Genomic DNA, 20,000 nt, shown 5'->3' on the forward strand with positions numbered 1-20,000 from the left:
TAGAGAACTTATTTAAAAGTTCTTATACATTTATAAACATAATTAAGGGATCAGCAAACAGTTGCTTCACCACATACCGAAGTTCAGAAATAGCAGCTAAAAAACTGAGACTCCAACAGATAGCATTACTTGTAACTCACAAAGGTAACACAAGAAGAATAAACAATGAAAACTAACCAGTCGAAGTTAATCATAGACGCGTTTCTGGCTTAGGAGCGATAACACTCCATTTCCTCTTCGGTATGATATTCTAGTTGTAAATTCGACGGTGCTAGCAAACTGTGCATGCATGACAGAGTGAACATCATGCATCGGCACAATCTGAAAACACCTCCGAACCTACATAGGCCAGCCAGTCCACTATTCCTCCTCAAGAAATGACCATGTGCGTCACAGCTTTTTAGCTGCTATTTCTGAACTTCGGTATGTGGTGAAGCAACTGTTTGCTGATCCCTTAATTATGTTTATAAATAAATATATATATATATATATATATATATATATATATACGTATATGTATAGGCGCAGGCGTGGGTGTGTGATAAGAAGCTTGCTTCCCAACCACGTTCCAAGTTCAGTCTGGGCAAATATCTTCTACTATAGCCTCGGGTCGACCAAAGCCTTCTAACCGGATTTGGTAGACGGTAACTGAAAGAAGCTCCTCTTAGATATATATATACACACACACACACAGACACACACACACACACACACACACATATATATATATATATATATATATATATATATATATATATATATATATATATATATATATATATATATATGTATATATATATATATATATATATATATATATATATATATATATATATATATATATATATATAATAATAATAATAATAAAGGAGTTACGACTCAAAAACGTATATATTCAAATGAACATATTTATCTTCTTCAATATATATTTCAGTATAAAGAATTCATTAAGAGACTTAATAAATCAAAATTTCTTTACACATCTTCAGGAATAAATATAACATCAGAAAAACTACATTCGGTTTGTGTTTTTAAACCGAATGTAGTTTTTCTGATGTTATATTTATTCCTGAAGATGTGTAAAGAAATTTTGATTTATTAAGTCTCTTAATGAATTCTTTATACTGAAATATATATTGAAGAAGATAAATATGTTCATTTGAATATATACGTTTTTGAGTCGTAACTCCTTTATTATTATTAATATAGCCAAAAGGATCGATTCTTGAAGAGTCCGCATACCTTCACTGTCGTTTTTTCTGCTATTTTGGTGATGATTTTTTGAGTTAGCTCACCAATTATTTTTGTTGGTAGTTAATTTATAATATATTGATATATATATATATATATATATATATATATATATATATATATATATATATATATATATATATAACTGAAACCTTTATGCAGATATACCTTTTTAAAGGGATGTGATAAACCTATTATAATGGGTAATATTAAGTGTAATTTTTATTTTTATTTTGTGATGTAATCTTTGGACTAGCAATGTCTGCGGCTGAAGATAGCTTTAAACCATCTTTTATATCAACAATATACCTATACTGATGTAATGACAGATTGTTTATAAAGCTTGAAACACGTGTACCACGATATACTTTGTGTTCTGTTTTCATTTGATGTTTTATCTATATATATATATATATGTGTGTGTGTGTGTGTGTGTGTGTGTGTGTGTGTGTGTGTGTGTGTGTGTGTGTTTATATTCTGTATTTGTCCCCCACCATTGCTTGACAACCGATGTTGGTGTGCTTACATCCCGTAAGCTGGCGGTTCGGCGAAAGAAACCCATAGAATAAGTACTAGGCTTACAAAGAATAAGTCCTGGGGTCGATTCGTTCGACTAAAGGCGATGCTCCAGCATGGCTGCAGTCAAATGACTGAAACAAATAAAAGAATAAAAGAATAAAGAATATATATATATATATATATATATATATATATATATATATATGTATATATATATATTTTTTCTCCAGATACATTTCGAGATAGTTTCATCCTATGAACATGGACCTGAGTCAAACTGTTATTAAATAATTAAAAAAATTGTGAAAACCACTAAAAAATATTCTCTAATGCCAATACGAATTGGAGAAAAACCCGTGCAAACCACCGTTTTTCCCGGTTTGTTTATTTATGCGGGAGCTCTGGGTAAAATGGTATAGTGCATGGCTATCCTTGGGATATAAGTAATATGTGTGTGTAAAGTTTGGTGAAAATCCGTTGAGAATTGTGGAAATGTATGCGTTAGTCAATATACATACATGCTGTGATTTATATATATATATAGTCATTTGACATCATATGACATCTGCTATTCTTCATCCCTTTTCTATCTGCCTCTATACATGCACCCCATAATCTCTCTCAACTAGCATACTCTCAATATACTGACAACTCTATATCTACTCTACTACATCTATTTGCCCGTCTTTCCTCCTAACTATAATATAATATTCCTGTTCTAACCTCATTCATTCTCTATTCAATACTGAACTGGTAACTTCCACTTTTCCTCGCCATGAATGATCATCAAACATTCTCATTTTAAGCCGCTATTGTATATTACCTATAACTGTAATTTTCATTTTTTTTTTTCGTGGATCTCCCTCTCTGATGACAGTATACTCAGCTGACTAGCACCGCTTTTGATAAAAATAAGAGTTAAAACAACTCAAAAACCACAGAAGTACTGTCTTAATGATTGATCGTTGACCAGCCACTATTCTTTTTTTTCTCCGTGTTTTTCTCCTTGTTTTCTCCGTATTCTTTCTGTTGAAGAGCGTAGCTCGAAACGTTAAAGACTTTCCGTATTCCCGAGCGTCATACTAATACATCCTTTTGTTGTTTACACCACCTGTCCTCGTCTGTTGTTGTTTTTTTTCGTGCATTCTCCTATATATATATATATACCCAAAATATATCAATGAAAAAGAATGATATTGAAGTTTCTATATATCCTTTCTCTCCCCTTCCCTAGTTCACTTTGTCTCTCCGTCTTCCACTCTCTCCTTTTCTCCCCCCTCTCTCACGCTCTCCCCTTCTTCCATGTACTGCTCTCAATCTCTTATCTTTACCTACCCCTCTTCTGCACGTACACCTCCCACCATTTGAGTACAAAAATGCTACATGCTCGTCGACGTCCTCAAAACGCCATTCCCGTCACTTTGTCTGTCTGTCTACCCGCCTGCCTGCCTCTCCATCTGCCTGTCTGTCTGTCTGTCTGTCTGTTTGTCTGTCTGTTTGTCTGTCTGTCTTCCTGATGTCTAGTCTTACTGCAAATGTCTTTGATGAGCAGAAAAAAAAATATACATTTACACACATATTACATATCCAAACTATCATACTCATAAACGCTTTCGCAAGTATATACACTCATTGACTGCGCCTCTGTCTGTTGTATCTATCTTCCCTCTCCCACTTTTTCTCTTTCTCTTTTGTTATGTCTTTCTCCCTTCTCTCTCTTTCACTCTTTGTCGTTGTCTCTGTCTGCGTCTCTAACTCCTCTCTCTGTTTTCTCTCTCTCTCTCTCTCTCTTTCTCTCTGCGCGTACACACACACTCATACACACACTCCTACACACATTCAGTTCTGTATGGGACGTTGATACAGCCTGCCTACTGGATGTACTCAAATATAAAATTACAAGTACACACGCACGCGCGCACACACACACACACACACACGCACACACACACGCACGCACGCACGCACGTACGCACGTACGCACACACACACACATTCATATGTACGCACACATATGTACTCACACATGCGCGTGTGCATATGAAAACCTATGTTCATGCGTATATATTATATATGTATATGTTCATATACGCACACGATTGTAAATATGTATGTATGCATGTATGTATATGTGTGTGCATGTGTGCATGTGTGCTTATACGCTCGCATACATACATACATACATACACACACACACACACACACACACAACCACGGAAACGATGAAGACTGAACCGTGTAATGGAACCAAATACTTTTTTCGTTTTGTAATTGGTTTTCTACATCGACACTTGACCGCAGCAAACCCCCCCCCCCACCACCGCCGCCGCCGTCATCACCACCACCACCTACTACTACTACTACTACTATTACTACTACTACTACTACTACTACTACTACTACTACTACTACTACTACTACTTTTGCTGCTACTGCTGCCACCGCTCATTCTTCTTGTGTACTCTGCTACTCTGCATGATATTCTTAATTTCTTAATTTCTTCATTCATTCATTTTGCTTCGTTCTTCCCGGTCGAGCGAATGTTGCAACATCTTTAAACGCAAACAGTGGCAAAATACACAACACACTCACACACAGACACACACACACACACACACACACACACACATGCACTCTCACATACACACATGCACACCCACGCACACAAGCATGCACGCATGCAAATCCCCCTCACACACACGCACATATCCACATGCAAGCACTTCCATACACATAGACACACATAGGTACATTTATCCTCGCCCATACACAAACACGTAATACGAATACCTACACCTACGTATCGTATACAGACTTAAAATATAAGTATACTTACGAATAGATACACATTCGTTCAGAAGTGCAGAATTTCGCATGCTGGACATACAAGCGTCTGGATGATCACACATTTGAAAAAGTATGTGTGTGTGTGTGTGTGTGTGTATGTACATACGTACTACGTACGTACGTACGTATGTATGTATGTATGTATGTATGTATGTATGTATGTATGTGTGCAACTGTATGTATGTCTTATGTATCTATACATGCGTGTATGTATTCATGTATGTATGAATGTATGCATGTCTGTATGTGTGCGTATGTGTGTGTGTAATTATGTACGCATGCATGCATGCATGTATGTATGTATGCATGCTTGCATGTATGTATGTATGTATGTATGTATGCTTGCATGTATGTATGTATGCTTGCATGTATGTATGTATGTATGTATGTATGTATGTATGTATGTATGTATGTATGTCTCTTCAGTTTATTATCATAAATCTTCCACTGAGGAGGGAGCCAGTTTCCAACAAAGATACAATGCTCCATCTTTGGGATGTAGCTAACACAGACAAATTCACATTTGGAACTTGAGAAAAGTCTTGCATATTTTTAGCGTTCCACTCACAGATTGCACTTATAATGTACGAATTAACCGGTCGATTTCTCTTTCTGAAAATACCAGTTTATCCAGCTTCTCCGTTAAGCATTCACTAACAAAACCTCGTGCTCCAACAGTTATTGGTATGAATATGAATTCAAAGTCAGGATATAGAAGCTGGAGGTATCGAAGCAGTTGTCCATAGATATCCTCTTTTTCGAAGAGATATTTATATCTGCAGGGCAGCTGACCTCTATGCTGGTACATACCTTTGTCCCTCTGTCCCAAACAACAATATCCGGCCTGTTATGTGTACATTTGACAGAAGTTTTGATGGGAATATTCTACCAGTATTCATTGAGTTGGTGTTTATGGACGTGTTCCATAATAGAGGGATTTACTAAGTTTATTTCAGGACAGTCTTTTTTGCGAATGGCATTGTAAATTGTCTTAGCAACAACATCGTGCCGCATAGGGAGGTAGTACCGTGACGACATTTTAGGATAGCTGCTAATCGCATGCGTAATGTCTTCCACAGAAACATGACATAGCGTACACATGCGGTTGCACATTGGGATTACAAGAGCGTCACTATGTCTCTTGTTCAGTGGCAATCTCCTGTTCCTGGTTTGCAAACGCATAGCCTTCAAAGTGTGATGTGATGTAGTGGTCTTGTGTCCAAGAGAGGCTGCGCTTCGCGTCAATTCTACTGTCTTCTTCTAGTTTCTGGGCAACATACCCATGCATAGATTTTTTTTTTGTATGCTGAGTGTTTTCCATCCAGGTCTTCTCTGATGTAAGAGAATCCAGCTGTTTTGGGCTGTATTGCAGATCATCAGGAAGCGAGTGCTTCTTGAGGTATGTATGTATGTTTTATGTATATATGTGCATGTATGTATGCGTGTATGTACGCATGTATGTATGAATGTATGTATATATGTGTATGTATGTTTGTATGTATATCTGTATGTTCATAGATGATTATTTTCATCTTTTATCTTGTAAAAATGGAATATTTTTAATTTTCTATTTGCACGAATGTGTAGATGTTTACTATATGGGACATTTCTAAGAGATGAATCTTTAATTTGTTGTTTATGCACGTTTATACAACTGGTTAGTTTTATCCCTCTTTCTCTAATGTAATTCTCATTGCATTGTGGTATACGATGCAATAGGTGAGAGTTTTTGTTTTGCAATTCTTGTTTGCATTCAATTACAATTTTTTCCCCATTCTTGAATCTTTTAATGATTCTTAACTCAATTATTTCACACGTACCATAACGAGTGTCCTCACACTTTGTTACCTGCATTATTTTTCTCCGATGTGACTCTCGCCTTTCTTAGAAGTCTCTTGAGATTTGGTGGTTGTCTTCGGCTATTGATGGTTTGTGATTATTTTAAAATTATTTGTCGGAGATTGATGTAGAATTAGGAGATATCGTTTGGTTGAATGTAGGGCATTGCGGTTCCTAGGATTATGGGTGACTACAAATGGAATATTTATATTTGTATTTTCGTTTTGACTCTTAGCATGAATGTTTCTCCGTAAGGTATAGATAGAAACTTCTGTTGCTTTGGTTATGGCATGATTTTGTTAACTTTATAGGGTATTTCTTTTTCTGAAGGAACATATTTACTTCTACCAATCGTTTCTCTTGCCTATTGGTATTTGTAACTACTTAGCTTATACATCTTGCCATGTTGGATGGTATGTTCCTTTTTGTATTTGAAAGCTGACAAGATCTAAAATCTGATTATTGGAAAGTCCAGGAAAGGGAGTTTCTTTTCATTCACTTCCAGGCTAAATTGGATCGATTCATGAATGCTCTTTATTAATTTAAGGAATCTTGTAAAGACCTCTATACTTTTGTTCCAAAATATGAAGCAGTCATCCAAAAATCTTTTCCAGTTCTTTATTAAATAAGTTTGGAAATGATGAACAAAAGTAGTTCTGGACAAGGTATAGATTTATTTTCTTCCAGGAAAAAGGGAAAACTTCAGAGGAGGGCAAAAATTCAACAGCTCGTGTGTAGTTACATACTAGTCATGATGTGTTTCCATGCACTGTTCTTGCTTTTAAATGAAGTCAGTCCACTGGCTAGGCAGGTAGGCCAACAATCCCCATGAACGGAATGCCAGTTGGTCTCTGGGTTCCCGAGTTACATCTGGATGGATTGGGGCAACATGAAATGAAGATTTTTTTTTGCTCAACAACAAAATGCACCGCCGGTCTTGGAATCGAAACCATTATCTCGCAACTGTGAGTGCAATCTGCGAACCACTAGGCTATGCGCCTTTGCACAAACACACACACACGCACACGCACGCACACACACATACACGCACACACACACACACACACACACACACACACACACACACACACACACACACACACACACACACACACACACATGTGTATATGAAGTCATTCAATATATTTAATAAACGTATTTTGTCCCGCTGTAAAATCCTGCTTAAACCACAGCGTTTTTGGCAGCTTTGAATGGGGATAAAAAACTAATAGTTTAAATACTTATCAGAAGTTGCTTTTCTCTGCCATCTAAGCTGCTGAAATAGAAAAGCGTAGGAGCTTCGTATGAAGATTATAATAATGAGTATAAGAAGGATGACTTAATTTATATAATAACGCAAGCGGGTATTAATTGCTAGATTATCAGTTCAATTTGAACAATGAATAAATATCTATACGGTGTCATACACATATTTTGAATAAGCATATATCAAATAAATATATATTTAATTTAATTCTGATATATACTACAGAGCATTCACCTGCATGGAATGTGTGTGTGTGTGTGTATGTATGTGTGCGCGCGTGCGTATCCATTTACTTCTCTTGTTTGTTCTCCAAGTATATTGAAACCACGATATCTCATTCTAACAAATATAAATGCATATATATGTTTACTTAATTCACACACACATATATACACACACACATATATATATATATATATATATATACATATATATATATATATATATATATATATATATATATATATATATATATATATATATATATATATATATATATATATATTTATATATATATATATGTGTGTGTGTGTGTGTGTGTGTGTAAGTGTATATATATATACATACATATACATACACACACACACACATTGAACAGTAGAAGATGAAGCTTCTTCAATCCCCTACTCTGTGCTTCCCGTTTACCGTTGTTCAATTGTTAATTAATGGCTGCAGTGTGACAAGATAAAAACATACATTTTCAGAAACCCATCGGGACATGAGTGTGCAGCAGCACATCGAGATTTTATTGGTTGGCGAATAAAACGCTGGGTTATTTGTGATATTTTCATTTATTCATTACCTTGTATCAGAAACACGCAATATGTTCATCTTTTCAGCACCAGAGGTGAAAGCAGGCAATATTATCATTTGTTCGTTACAATATATAACGCACATCTGAGTTGAAGTATGTCTTATTAGAGAAATATTAATGTTTTTGAAATATGAGTTCATCTCTCATAATCTAGCAAATCAATTGCGCAAGAAACTAAACTTGGCTCGTTTTTTAGATTGAAATTCTTCAATAAATAATGATGTGCCAGCAAAAAATATACTAATTCACGTCTTTTGTTCAAAATTTCATAGCATGTTACACCTTTTCGAGGGGCAGAGATTACGCTTTATGGAACCATGGATATCGGAAGATGTGTATTCTATAACATATCAAGAGATTTTACTATTGACAGTGTTATTATCCTCTTGAACCCAGATATATTTAGACAGTGCAGTAATATGGCATCTTTCTGTGTAACTGAATGTATATTTTCAAAGGGATTTTCTGTAAGTGCTATGTAGCTTTTAATTTCACTGTAATCTACAAGAAAGATCTTATGTCAATAAATTAATGCTTTAGAAATAGATATATTATTGAGAGGCCAAATATTAGGGTTGTTACAATTACATAGAGTGGAAGAGTCTCGGACAGAAAACATTATACTGTTGTTAATACACTAAATATGTTGTTTCGTCTCTAATAACTAATTACAAACTATACCTATGATACTGTACTTTAGGCTTCAAGGAAAGATCGTTATCGTGTTAAGACCAAATCGTATTCTGTTGCAAAGATTGCAACTAAATATGTATTTATAGCAGACAGTGAAATACACTCTATTTGAAACAGAAAATAACCACAGGCCTTATCACGGGACACGAATCACCTATCTATCATAAAGTAGAGGTCCAGTTTATAGTTAAATAAAATTAATCTAGAATTAAATTTAAACCCATTCAAGGCTGGGCGTTACTTTCAGATCACTGAAGGGCTTAACTGAATGCCAAAACAGTTCAATTTAGTTGTTCTTGTTTAGTCCCAGGTCAATCATGATCGAACCAAACTATGACCAAAGATGTTCATATCACCAGCATCCTGCCCCCCTTACCTCATCCAGACACACTGTATCTGGATCTGTATAGAACTGTATCTATTATCCAGCTTGTTTTTCTTCTTCAATGTGGTGGGTTTTGAAGGAGAACTGGCCGTTATTGTAGTTGGGGCGGCCATAATGAGATTCCATCGTTGAGGATTTGTAAGACCTCCCAAGTATTTTTTTTCTCTTTGACTATGTAGTACATAGTCATTTTATTAAATCATGCTGAGTGTCATGGCTAAGTGGTTAAGTTCCTAATCTTCCGATCCGGTGTTCGTTTGCACTGTGAACCATCCTGGGTAAATAATTTTATCGAGAGTCGAGTCAAGCCTTGTGAGTAAAACTGAAGATGGAAATCATGTAGAAGCCTACTGGGTGTACTTGCAATTTGAAGGTCCAACCTTGTCGCATATTGTGTCACGCTAATTCGGTTTGGTATTTACATTAAAGGCATACTCAACCACTAGCTCATTCATTTAACGAGTCAAATATTCGGCACATTTAATAGCGATGATTAAAATAAAGCCGTCTAAATTTTTGTTTAGCACGTTCGTATACACTCAAACGTGAGAAGTCAAATGCTCTGAAAACTTTTTTGAGAAAAAAACTCTTATGGATAATGTGTAAAAACATTGCATTAGGCCATGAATGACGCTATCAAATTGCAGGACTCTGTGTTTCTGCATTGCTACACTTCGTTAGCTACGCCCTGGTTTGATTCTAATTCCAGCTTGACGAAACTTTCTTTGCACACATCAGCAAACTTATTATTTGTTGTTCTAATATAAGAACAATTATTAATAGGCTTTGAGCGAAGATTTCGGTGTCTGAAGCTGACAAAGCGTAACGACGCAGAAACACGTGACAATCCGATGGTTTCATTCATTGCCCAGCGTGACTTATTTTCAGACACATTATCCATAATAATTTCTCTCCCGAGACTTTCCGCAGCGAAGGTCTGTCTATGTTTGAGTGAACAAGCATATGTTAAATATAACTGTACACAATTTTATATATCTATATATTTTAGTATAAATGTGTAGCCATACTTTTTCAAATTAGGAGAGGCTGCTGAAAAGTTTTTAAAAAAAAGCATAACAAGTCCAGATATACCAAACATGTTTATCTTTATAATTGCTTCAAATTTTGCTAGCATTTTAAGAGAAGGGGAAGTCGATTATATCGACCCAGTATTTAACTGGTACTTTATTTTATCGACCCCAAAAAGATGAAAGGTAAAGTTGATCTCGGGGGCATTTGAATTTAGAAGGAAAAGAACCGGAAGAAAAACCGCTAAGCATTTTGTCTGACGTACTAACGATTCTGTCAACCCGCACCTTTTACAATGTAAAGCATAACTCTCGTGGGTGTACTTTATCTGCTTAATGAATTATTCGTTAAATATGATTTCTCCTGATTAAATAGCCATTGGTTATGTGGTTGCTCAGTGATCTGAGGTAGAGGGCCAAAGCATTTTAATTAAGTCAAACTAGACCTTTTTTAGTTGATTCTAATTGATGTACAAGGTCAGCAATTTTAGAGGAGAAGGGATTAGACAATACCATTGACCCCTGTATTTGATTAGTACTTTTTATTTTATTGTTCCCGAAAGGATGAAAGGCAAAGTTGACTTCAGTGGGATTTGAACTCAGGACGTACAGCTAAGAGAATGACGTGCTAACGATTCTGCCAACTTGGAGCCTTAATTAGACTCGTAATGATTCTTTCTTATTTTCACACAGGTTCAACAATTTTGAAGGGAAAGGCAAATCGATTACATGAACCTCATTACTTAGCTGGTACTTTATTTTATCGACCCCGAAGGAATGAAAGTCAAAGTTGACCGCGGTGGTACTTGAACTCAGAGCATAAAGCTGGAAGAAATGCTGTTATGTAATTTTGTCCGACGTGCTGACGATTCTGAAAAAAATTGCCGCCTTAATTAGAACCTACAATGATTCTTTCTACTATTGGCACAAGACCAGAAATGTTAAGCGGAGGGGCAAGTACATTACATCGACCCCATACTTAGCTAGTACTTTATTTTATCGACCCTGAAAGCATGAAAAGCAAAGCTGACTTCGTCGGAATTTGAACTAAGAGCCATTGAGCATTTTCTCCAATGCCCAAACGATTCTGCCAACTCACCACCTTAATTAGACCTATAATAATGGTTTCAAAATTTTGCTCAAATCCAGCAGTTTTATCGACCCTGAAAGGAGGAAAGGTCGATAGAATTAGGCTTATAATAATTTTTTCCACTATAGGTACAAGGCCTGAAATTTGGAGGAGGGGGCGGGACTAGTCGATTATACCGACTCCAGTGTTTCACTGGTACTTAACTTATCGATCCTGAATGCAAAGTCGACCTCAGACGAATTTGAACTCAGAACGTAGCGATAGGCAAAATACCGCTAAGCATTTCGCCCAGCGTGCTAACGATTCTGCTAGCTCGATGCCTTAATTAGACTTATAATAATCCTTTCTGCTATAGGCACAAGGCCTGAAATTTCGTGGGAGGGGGTTAAGTCGATTACAGCGACCTCAGTTCTCAACTGGTACTTTATTTATCGACCCCGAAAGGATGAAAGTCAAAGTCGACCTCGGGGGAATTTGAACTTAGAACGTAGCGACGGGAAAAATGTTGCTAAGCATTTCGTCCAGCGTGCTAACGATTCTGCCAGCTCGCCGCCTTAAATAGACCTATAATAATCCTTTCAACTATAGGCACAAGGTCTGGATTTTGTGGGGAGGGTGACAGTCGTTTACATCAACCCAGTACTCAACTGGTACTTGATTTAATGGCTCCGAAAGGATGAAAAGCAAAGTCAACCTCGGCGGAATTTGAACTCAGGACGTAATTTGAAGTCAGAAACAAGGCGGCGAACTGGTAGAATTGTTAGAACGCCGGACAAAATGCTTAGTGACATTTCACCCGTCTTTACGTTCTTAGTTCAATTTCTGCCGAAGTCGATTTTACCTTTCATCCTTTCGGGGTGGGGGGTTGATAAAATTAGTAATACTTGAGCACTGGATTCGATCTAATCGACTTGCTCCCTCACCCCAAATTGCTTGTGCCAAATTTTGAAACCAATTTCTTAATGACGAAAAGAACGTAGCTAAATACAGCGAGGAGACATTTCTTTTTCCAGTGGTCTATTGATTTTGTTATTAATTTCCTTTTGTAGCTTGACTCGTGAGAATTCCTGACCAAAATGTTTACAATAAAGAGTGCTATTACTTTGACAGCGAGTTCTTGGAACAGGAAAGTTCTCTTCGTATTTCATTGGTTCGAAAGTTTGAAGTAATTTACTGCATTCCTACAAGCGCCATGCTTTTTAATAACTAATGACGTCATACCGTATATCACAGATACTTTGAAAGCTCTATAAGAGCTCTTTGATATCTGACTTTTGTCGTTCTGCGGCCTGGGCAATACGTTAAAATGATCCTTTTCATTGAGGGTGTCTCTACATGGTTCATAATCAAGCAGGCTGCACAACTAAAAAAGAAAAAACAAAACATTTTAAGATAATTTTTTTCGTTAGGCATGCCATTCAGAAAGTCCCGCGTGATGCACTTTGCTTATGACTGCTCAACGCGGTCATTCGGCCTGCTAGAAATAGCAGTAATATCTCTTTCGAATCACACTCCACAATCTTAAATGAAGAACACATTAAACAACACAGTCTCAGTTTAATACGGAATGGTCTTAGCAGTAATACATTTAACCAAAGATCTGGCCACTTATAGTTCACCTGGTACTAAACAACAAGTAGAAAAACAACAGCGATCTTTTTTATAAAATCTGGTGTACAGACACAATTGAGAATGATCTGAAGTACACGTGAGAAATACACAAAAGAGTGTCAACGTTTTTCTAACAATGACATATTTCTATATTTAATAAGAGATTTGTTTTTCTCTTATCTCTCATTACTGTGGAGTACGCACCATGTTCTCCGCTTGAAAATTAATAGCATCAGAAGTCGTAGCCATCTATTACATTTCTCATGTAATTACTGTCTTCTTTTACTTGTCAGTTTGTTCGTTTATTCCTTCCTTAACTCCTTCCTTCCTATTCTTCCTTCTTTCTCTGTACTACCCTCTCCTTGTCCTTTTCCCCTTCAATCGTCTCCTTCATCAGGGAGTCTGGTTTCTTTGACAGTCATACTGTGATACGATAGCTACAGTTTTCTGATTTCCCCATTTGTGCCATGCTATAAATCTAAGGGTGTTCCAAATATAATCTGTTAAGATCTGTTGCATGCATTTGTGTGTGTGAGTATGTGTGTGTGGTGTATATGCATATATATATATATATATATATATATATATATATATATATATATATATATATATATATATATGCATATACATATATTCTTTTATTCTTTTCTTTTACTTGTGTCAGTCATATGACTGCGGCCATGCTGGAGCACCGCCTGTGTTAGTCGAAGAAATCGACCCCAGAACTTATTCTTTGTAAGCTTGGTACTTATTCAATCGGTCTCTCTCTCTCTCTCACTATCTCTCTCTCTCTCTCACTATCTCTCTCTCTCTCTCTCTCTCACTCTCTTTCTCTCTCTCTCTCTCTCTCTCTCTCTCTCTCTCTCTCTCTCTTTCTATACATACATACATATATATATATATATATATATATATATATATATATATATATATATATGTATGTATAAAATTCTATTTTGAAGATATGTGTATGTATTTTTTTAAATCTAAATTTTTATGCTTTGCAACTAATATATAATATAATATAATCCGCTTTAATAATGGTCCAAAGCCTGAAATTTGGGTTAGAGAGTAATCGATTACGTCGACTCTAATAGCTGACTGGTACTTATTTACCCAACTCCGAAAGGATGAATGGCAAAACGATATACACGAGTGAGTGGACAAACGAAATTAAACGGCGGGAGTTACATATATGTTTTAATGGCAGTTTGACTCAGCTTTATATGGCCCTTCTCGTCAGATTCTTCTAGATACCATGTGAGATAGGTTCGTCCCATGCGCTCACGGTGTTTTAAATTACATGGAGCTGAATCTGACCGTTATTGAATCATATATGTAACTCTTACTAAATATGTTGAGTGCCCTTTTCTTTCGTTTGCTCACTCACTCACACACACACACACACACACACACACACACATACACACACACACACACACACACACACACACACACACACACACACACACACACACACACACACACACACACACACACACACACACACATATATATATATATATATTATTTTTTATCTTTTACCCATTTCAGTCATTTTATTGCGGCCATACTGGAGTACCGCCTTGAAGAAATTTTAGTCGAATGAATCGACTCTGGTGCTTTTTTTAAAGCCTGGTGTTCATTCTGTTGATCGTTTTTGCCGAATCACTACGTTACGGGAACGTAAACACGCCAACACCGGTTGTCAAGTGGTGGTGGTGGTGGAGGGGGGACAAACACAAGCAAAGGCACACACACATAGATATATATATATTCGACAGGCTTCTTTCAGTTTCCGTCTACTTAATCTACTCACAAGGCTTTGGTCAGCTTGATGCAATAATACAAGACATTTTCCCAAAGTGTCACCAAGTGGGACTGAATCTGGAACCATGTAATTGGGAAGCATGCTTCTTACAACACTGCTACGTCTGCGCCTATATATATATATATATATATATATATATATATATATATATATATATATATATATATATATATATATATATATAAATATATATATATATATATATATATATATACACACACACGACAGTCTTCTGTACAGTTTCTCTACACCAATTTCACTCACAAGTCACTAAGGACACTCATCCAAGGTGCTGCGCCGAAGGACTCAATCAGAAAAAGATTGATTCTCAAGTTGGCTTCCTAACCACAAAGCCATGCTTGCGTCAGTGTATAATTTTTATCTGTTCAAAACTTGGAGATCGACATGAAAATGGCTGTCTCGAATTCTCTGTTTCTTGAACGAACTTGTCATTGTCAAGTGTGAATATAATATTCACTGACAATGCAGCATTCATCAGTGACAGAAAGACACCAGTCTCTTCTCACTCATTGAAAACAATTTCATACAATGAGCTACCGCTATCTTAAAGAGCGATAGTGGTGAGATGTGCAGTTTGCTACAACGCTGGTTTATTCTGTTGATTAGCTATATATTTAATATATTGTCTGCTTATGTCTATATGTATATCTTCCTGTGCGTGTGTGTCGCTTGTGTATGTTTGTGTTTTTCATATTGTACGTATGGGTATTTATATTATCATGTATTCACGTAACACCGCTGTCGGGTGTACGTAAGTGTGTAAGTGTGAGTGCGTACTCTTCCATATATAAATATATAAATATTAGCAGGATACCCGACAGTTATTTGTGAAACAGGCGATTCAGTTGGTTACCAAATTCTCGAAGAAAGAATCATGTTAATTCTGCAGAAATGCATTAATTGAAATTCGACATTGATATTTTTTGTAACAGTTAAAAAAAAACCCAACTTTTGTATCAGGCAAAACATAGACAAACATTAACGAAGGATTTCATGATAAATATTCTTAGTTTTTCTACGTTGAGTATTGTCATAAAGTTCGCTCCGGATTCCAGTACATGTCCTTAAAAGCAGTAGAACTCCTCTGGCTTCATTCCATCTATCTTCAACATCTGACCTTGGGATTTGTTGACGGACATTATGAAGCTAAAGTTAATAGGATTTCGAACATTTTCAACTGGGATATCTTTTTAGTAAGAATGATAGCATTTGTTTAATGAATACACCATCATCTGTAATATATAACATAGTACATGGAATTCTTAACAGTTAGTCTTGGGTACGAAGGCGTATAATAGGTGTTCCAACTTCAAACAATGTGGCTGGTAGCACACATAGGCATTCCAGAAAATTTAGAAGCTGTGTCGATCTTGACGTGAATCAGGGACTGTGACTTGTTGCAATGGCCCTCAACAGGTTACTGCAAAATCTGCCTGTTGATATCCCTGACAGCATTTTACTTTCTTAGAGCTATTATTACTTTTTCAATCGACAAGCTGGCAGAATCGACAGCCCGTTGGACGAAATGCTTCGCGGCATTTCTTCCGATTCTTTACTTTCTGAGTTCTAATATTACCGAGATTAACTTTGCCTTTCGCTTTTTCAGGATCGGAAAAAATAAAGTACCAGTCGAGTAATGGATTCAATGAAATCGATTAACCATCTCCCCCTAAATCTGATAGCCTTATTACTTTTTCAACTACCTATGATTCTGATAGTTTCCAATTTTTAATTTTATGCCTCTTTCCTGCGCATAATTTTCGATCAAAGGCCCTATTGTTGTTATTATTATTGAAGACGTCGCACAATACCCAATATCTTGTTATAGCTTGTATGTACAGGAGATTATACTGTCTGTCAAGTCACAACTAGGACCTCAGACAGACAGTACCCTACGCTGTATGCATGCATTTCCTCTAAAGTGTCCCTCTGTTCCTCACTAATATCCTCTGGTAATAGAGTCCTCTACATTATACTGATTCCTTCCCATTTTTCCACGCAAGATCCTCTCCTCTACTACACCTTCACTTTGTCTGTTCACCTGCTGATCTTCACCTACATTATCCTGCTCGAGATTACCATCACTACAGAGGCTTTTCTCTGATTGTCTGAATTTGGGTTTCATTAAGAAAGCTTCTATACCGAATCGTTGTTATTTGATTCATGAGCCCATTTTCAGTAATCTGGAACCTACCTAGTTGGTTCCAAAGTTCTTGTGCATTTTCCCGACAGCTTTACATTTACCATTGCTCTTGTCTAGCAAGACTTGTTCATGATAATTGCTTCTTTTTTTTTTTTAAATCGGCAGACCACTTGCATTTGCAAGCACGTTGCGTATTTTGACCAGTAAAGAGACCACGACCAGGTGGAGTCTGGTCTTCCATTCCGTTGCTCTCTGAAGGGCCACTGCCGGGTACGTGAACTCCGATGTCTTGGACACCCAAGGGAGTCTTCCCGTTTGCACCGTTATCTGGATGGGCATTAGTTATCATCATTACAACGAATGAAAGTCATTTTCTACTGGGTTTGCTTCATGAGACGGTTTAGTTGAGATTTTCATGTAAAGGGTCACAATATTTACAACACCAGCTCTAACTTATTATTATTGTTGTTGTTGTTGTTCTTGTTGTTATATACTATAGGTATATTCACTCAAGGCAGATGTTAGTATTTTACACATTGTTGTTAAGCAGGTTACGGGTCTATAATATTTTGGTTCATTTGTTTCTTCAGCTTTTGGATGGAGAAATGTAACATCATTAACTAGCCAAGAAGGAATCATCCTAGGTTGTTGCAAAACATTGTTGTAAAGTTTTGCTTGACGTCCTGAGAGCAGATCTTACATCCGCTCCCTTGATACCCTCCCACGTTTGCATTTCTAGGGAGTCTAAGTTAGTAGATATTTTATCAACCCCAGGGACCTTTTTATTGTGTGTTTTTTCTACTGCCCAAATTTTATTCCAAAATTCCTACACTTCTTTTTTTGATGGGACAGACTTTACTGTAACTGGTATTTTCCCTATCTTCCTGTAAACATTTTATGGGTTATTTTTGAATATGTTGTTGTCCTTGAAGAATCTAACGCGCTTTTCATACCGTGCTATGCGGTCAGCTTTACCACATACCTTTTGCTTGATAGTTTCTGTAGTGGTATCGATGTCATGTATGGTTTTCATATACTTTTTCTTTAATTTTTCGGATCTTTGTTGGTTTGATAGTCTTGTCAAACTTAAGGTTTTAAAATCTTATGGCAGACCTACGTAGCTGAATTGGTGTTGAGTACGCTCTTGTCAAGTAGGCTTTTTGTAGGAGTGTTGCCGTTTTCTAATCTTTTCACCACATAGAATTTTTGAAATCTTCGCAGATGCATAGTACAGGTGGTTGAGATCTGTAATATCAACATCATTAGCTGAAATTGTATACTTGAGTGCAAAGCAGATTTTATCAATTACTTTTAGGTTTTGGTTAGAGTTATCAGTCCTCTTCCTCCAGTTGCTCTCTTCATCTATAGGCTTTTTTAACTTCCTGTCCATCTCCTTTAGCTATTATTATTATTATTATTATTATTATTATTATTATTATTATTATTATTAGCAAAAATAGAAGAGTGCCATTGTTATCAAGTGAACGATATTTCGACATCTCGTGTGTCTATTTTTTGAACCTGTGGAAGACACACGAGATGTCGAAATATCGTTCACTTGATAACAATGGCACTCTTCTATTTTTGCTTCTATATCTTCTGGAGGAGTTACCTCAGTCCTATATATATTAACCAAAATGAAGTAGATGGACAAGTTTATTTTTGAATCTGTGGAACTCTTCTATTTTTGTTTCTATTATTATTATTATTATTATTATTATTATTATTATTATTATTATTATTATTATTATTATTATTGTTGTTGTTGTTGTTGTTGTTGTTGTTGTTGTTGTTGTTGTTGTTGTTGTTATTATTATTATTATTATTATTATTATTATTATCATTGTTGCTGTTGTTGTTGTTGTTGTTCTACTGGACACTCTATTCCAATTTCCAGTGCTGTTGTTGTTTGGTAAGTAAATATATTCCCAGCATCTCGCTTACTTTTGTTATTTTGGTATATCAGACTATAAAAGCAAACGTCATAATGTGTTTCTCAAATAACTCCATTTTAAAACTGTAAATAACTGTTTTTAAGATAATTTCTCCCCTTACTTTCCCCTAAAATATTTATTCGCTGGTAGCATCATGAGAAGGAATAAATAAGTTTCTCATATAAACATCATTTTTTAAATTACCCATTTCTTTCTAAAATATATATAAAAATAAATATATTGTAATATAAAAATAAATATATTATAATGCATTTCTCGAATAACCTCTCTTTTAAAACTGTAAATAAGTGGTGGTGGTGGTGGTGGTGCGGTTCAGGCTTATTTCAATATTCTCGCCAAAAATATTTCAAAATTCGGTCTTTCGAATACTGGAACTTTCAAACATTCTGTAATCTGAATTTTATATATATTAGCGACAGAGATAATATTTATCCCCACTTAACCGTGGATTTTCTATTAGGACAAACTTTACTGCAGTAGTTGCCATGAGAAACACTCTCATATTGGCTTTTTGGTGCAAAAATTTATCTCCCTGCTAGCGATGTAAACAAGAGTGCATTTTGCACCGAAAAGTCGTTGTTGTTGGCACTCCGTCGCTTATGACGTTGAAGGTTCCAGTTGATCCGATCAACGGAACAGCCTGCTCGTGAAATTAACGTGCAAGTGGCTGAGCACTCCACAGACACGTGTACCTTTAACGTAGTTC

The sequence above is a fragment of the Octopus bimaculoides genome, chromosome 18 (genome assembly GCF_046866305.1).
Source record: "Octopus bimaculoides isolate indiv1 chromosome 18, ASM4686630v1, whole genome shotgun sequence".
Classification (NCBI taxonomy): Eukaryota; Metazoa; Mollusca; class Cephalopoda; order Octopoda; family Octopodidae; genus Octopus; species Octopus bimaculoides.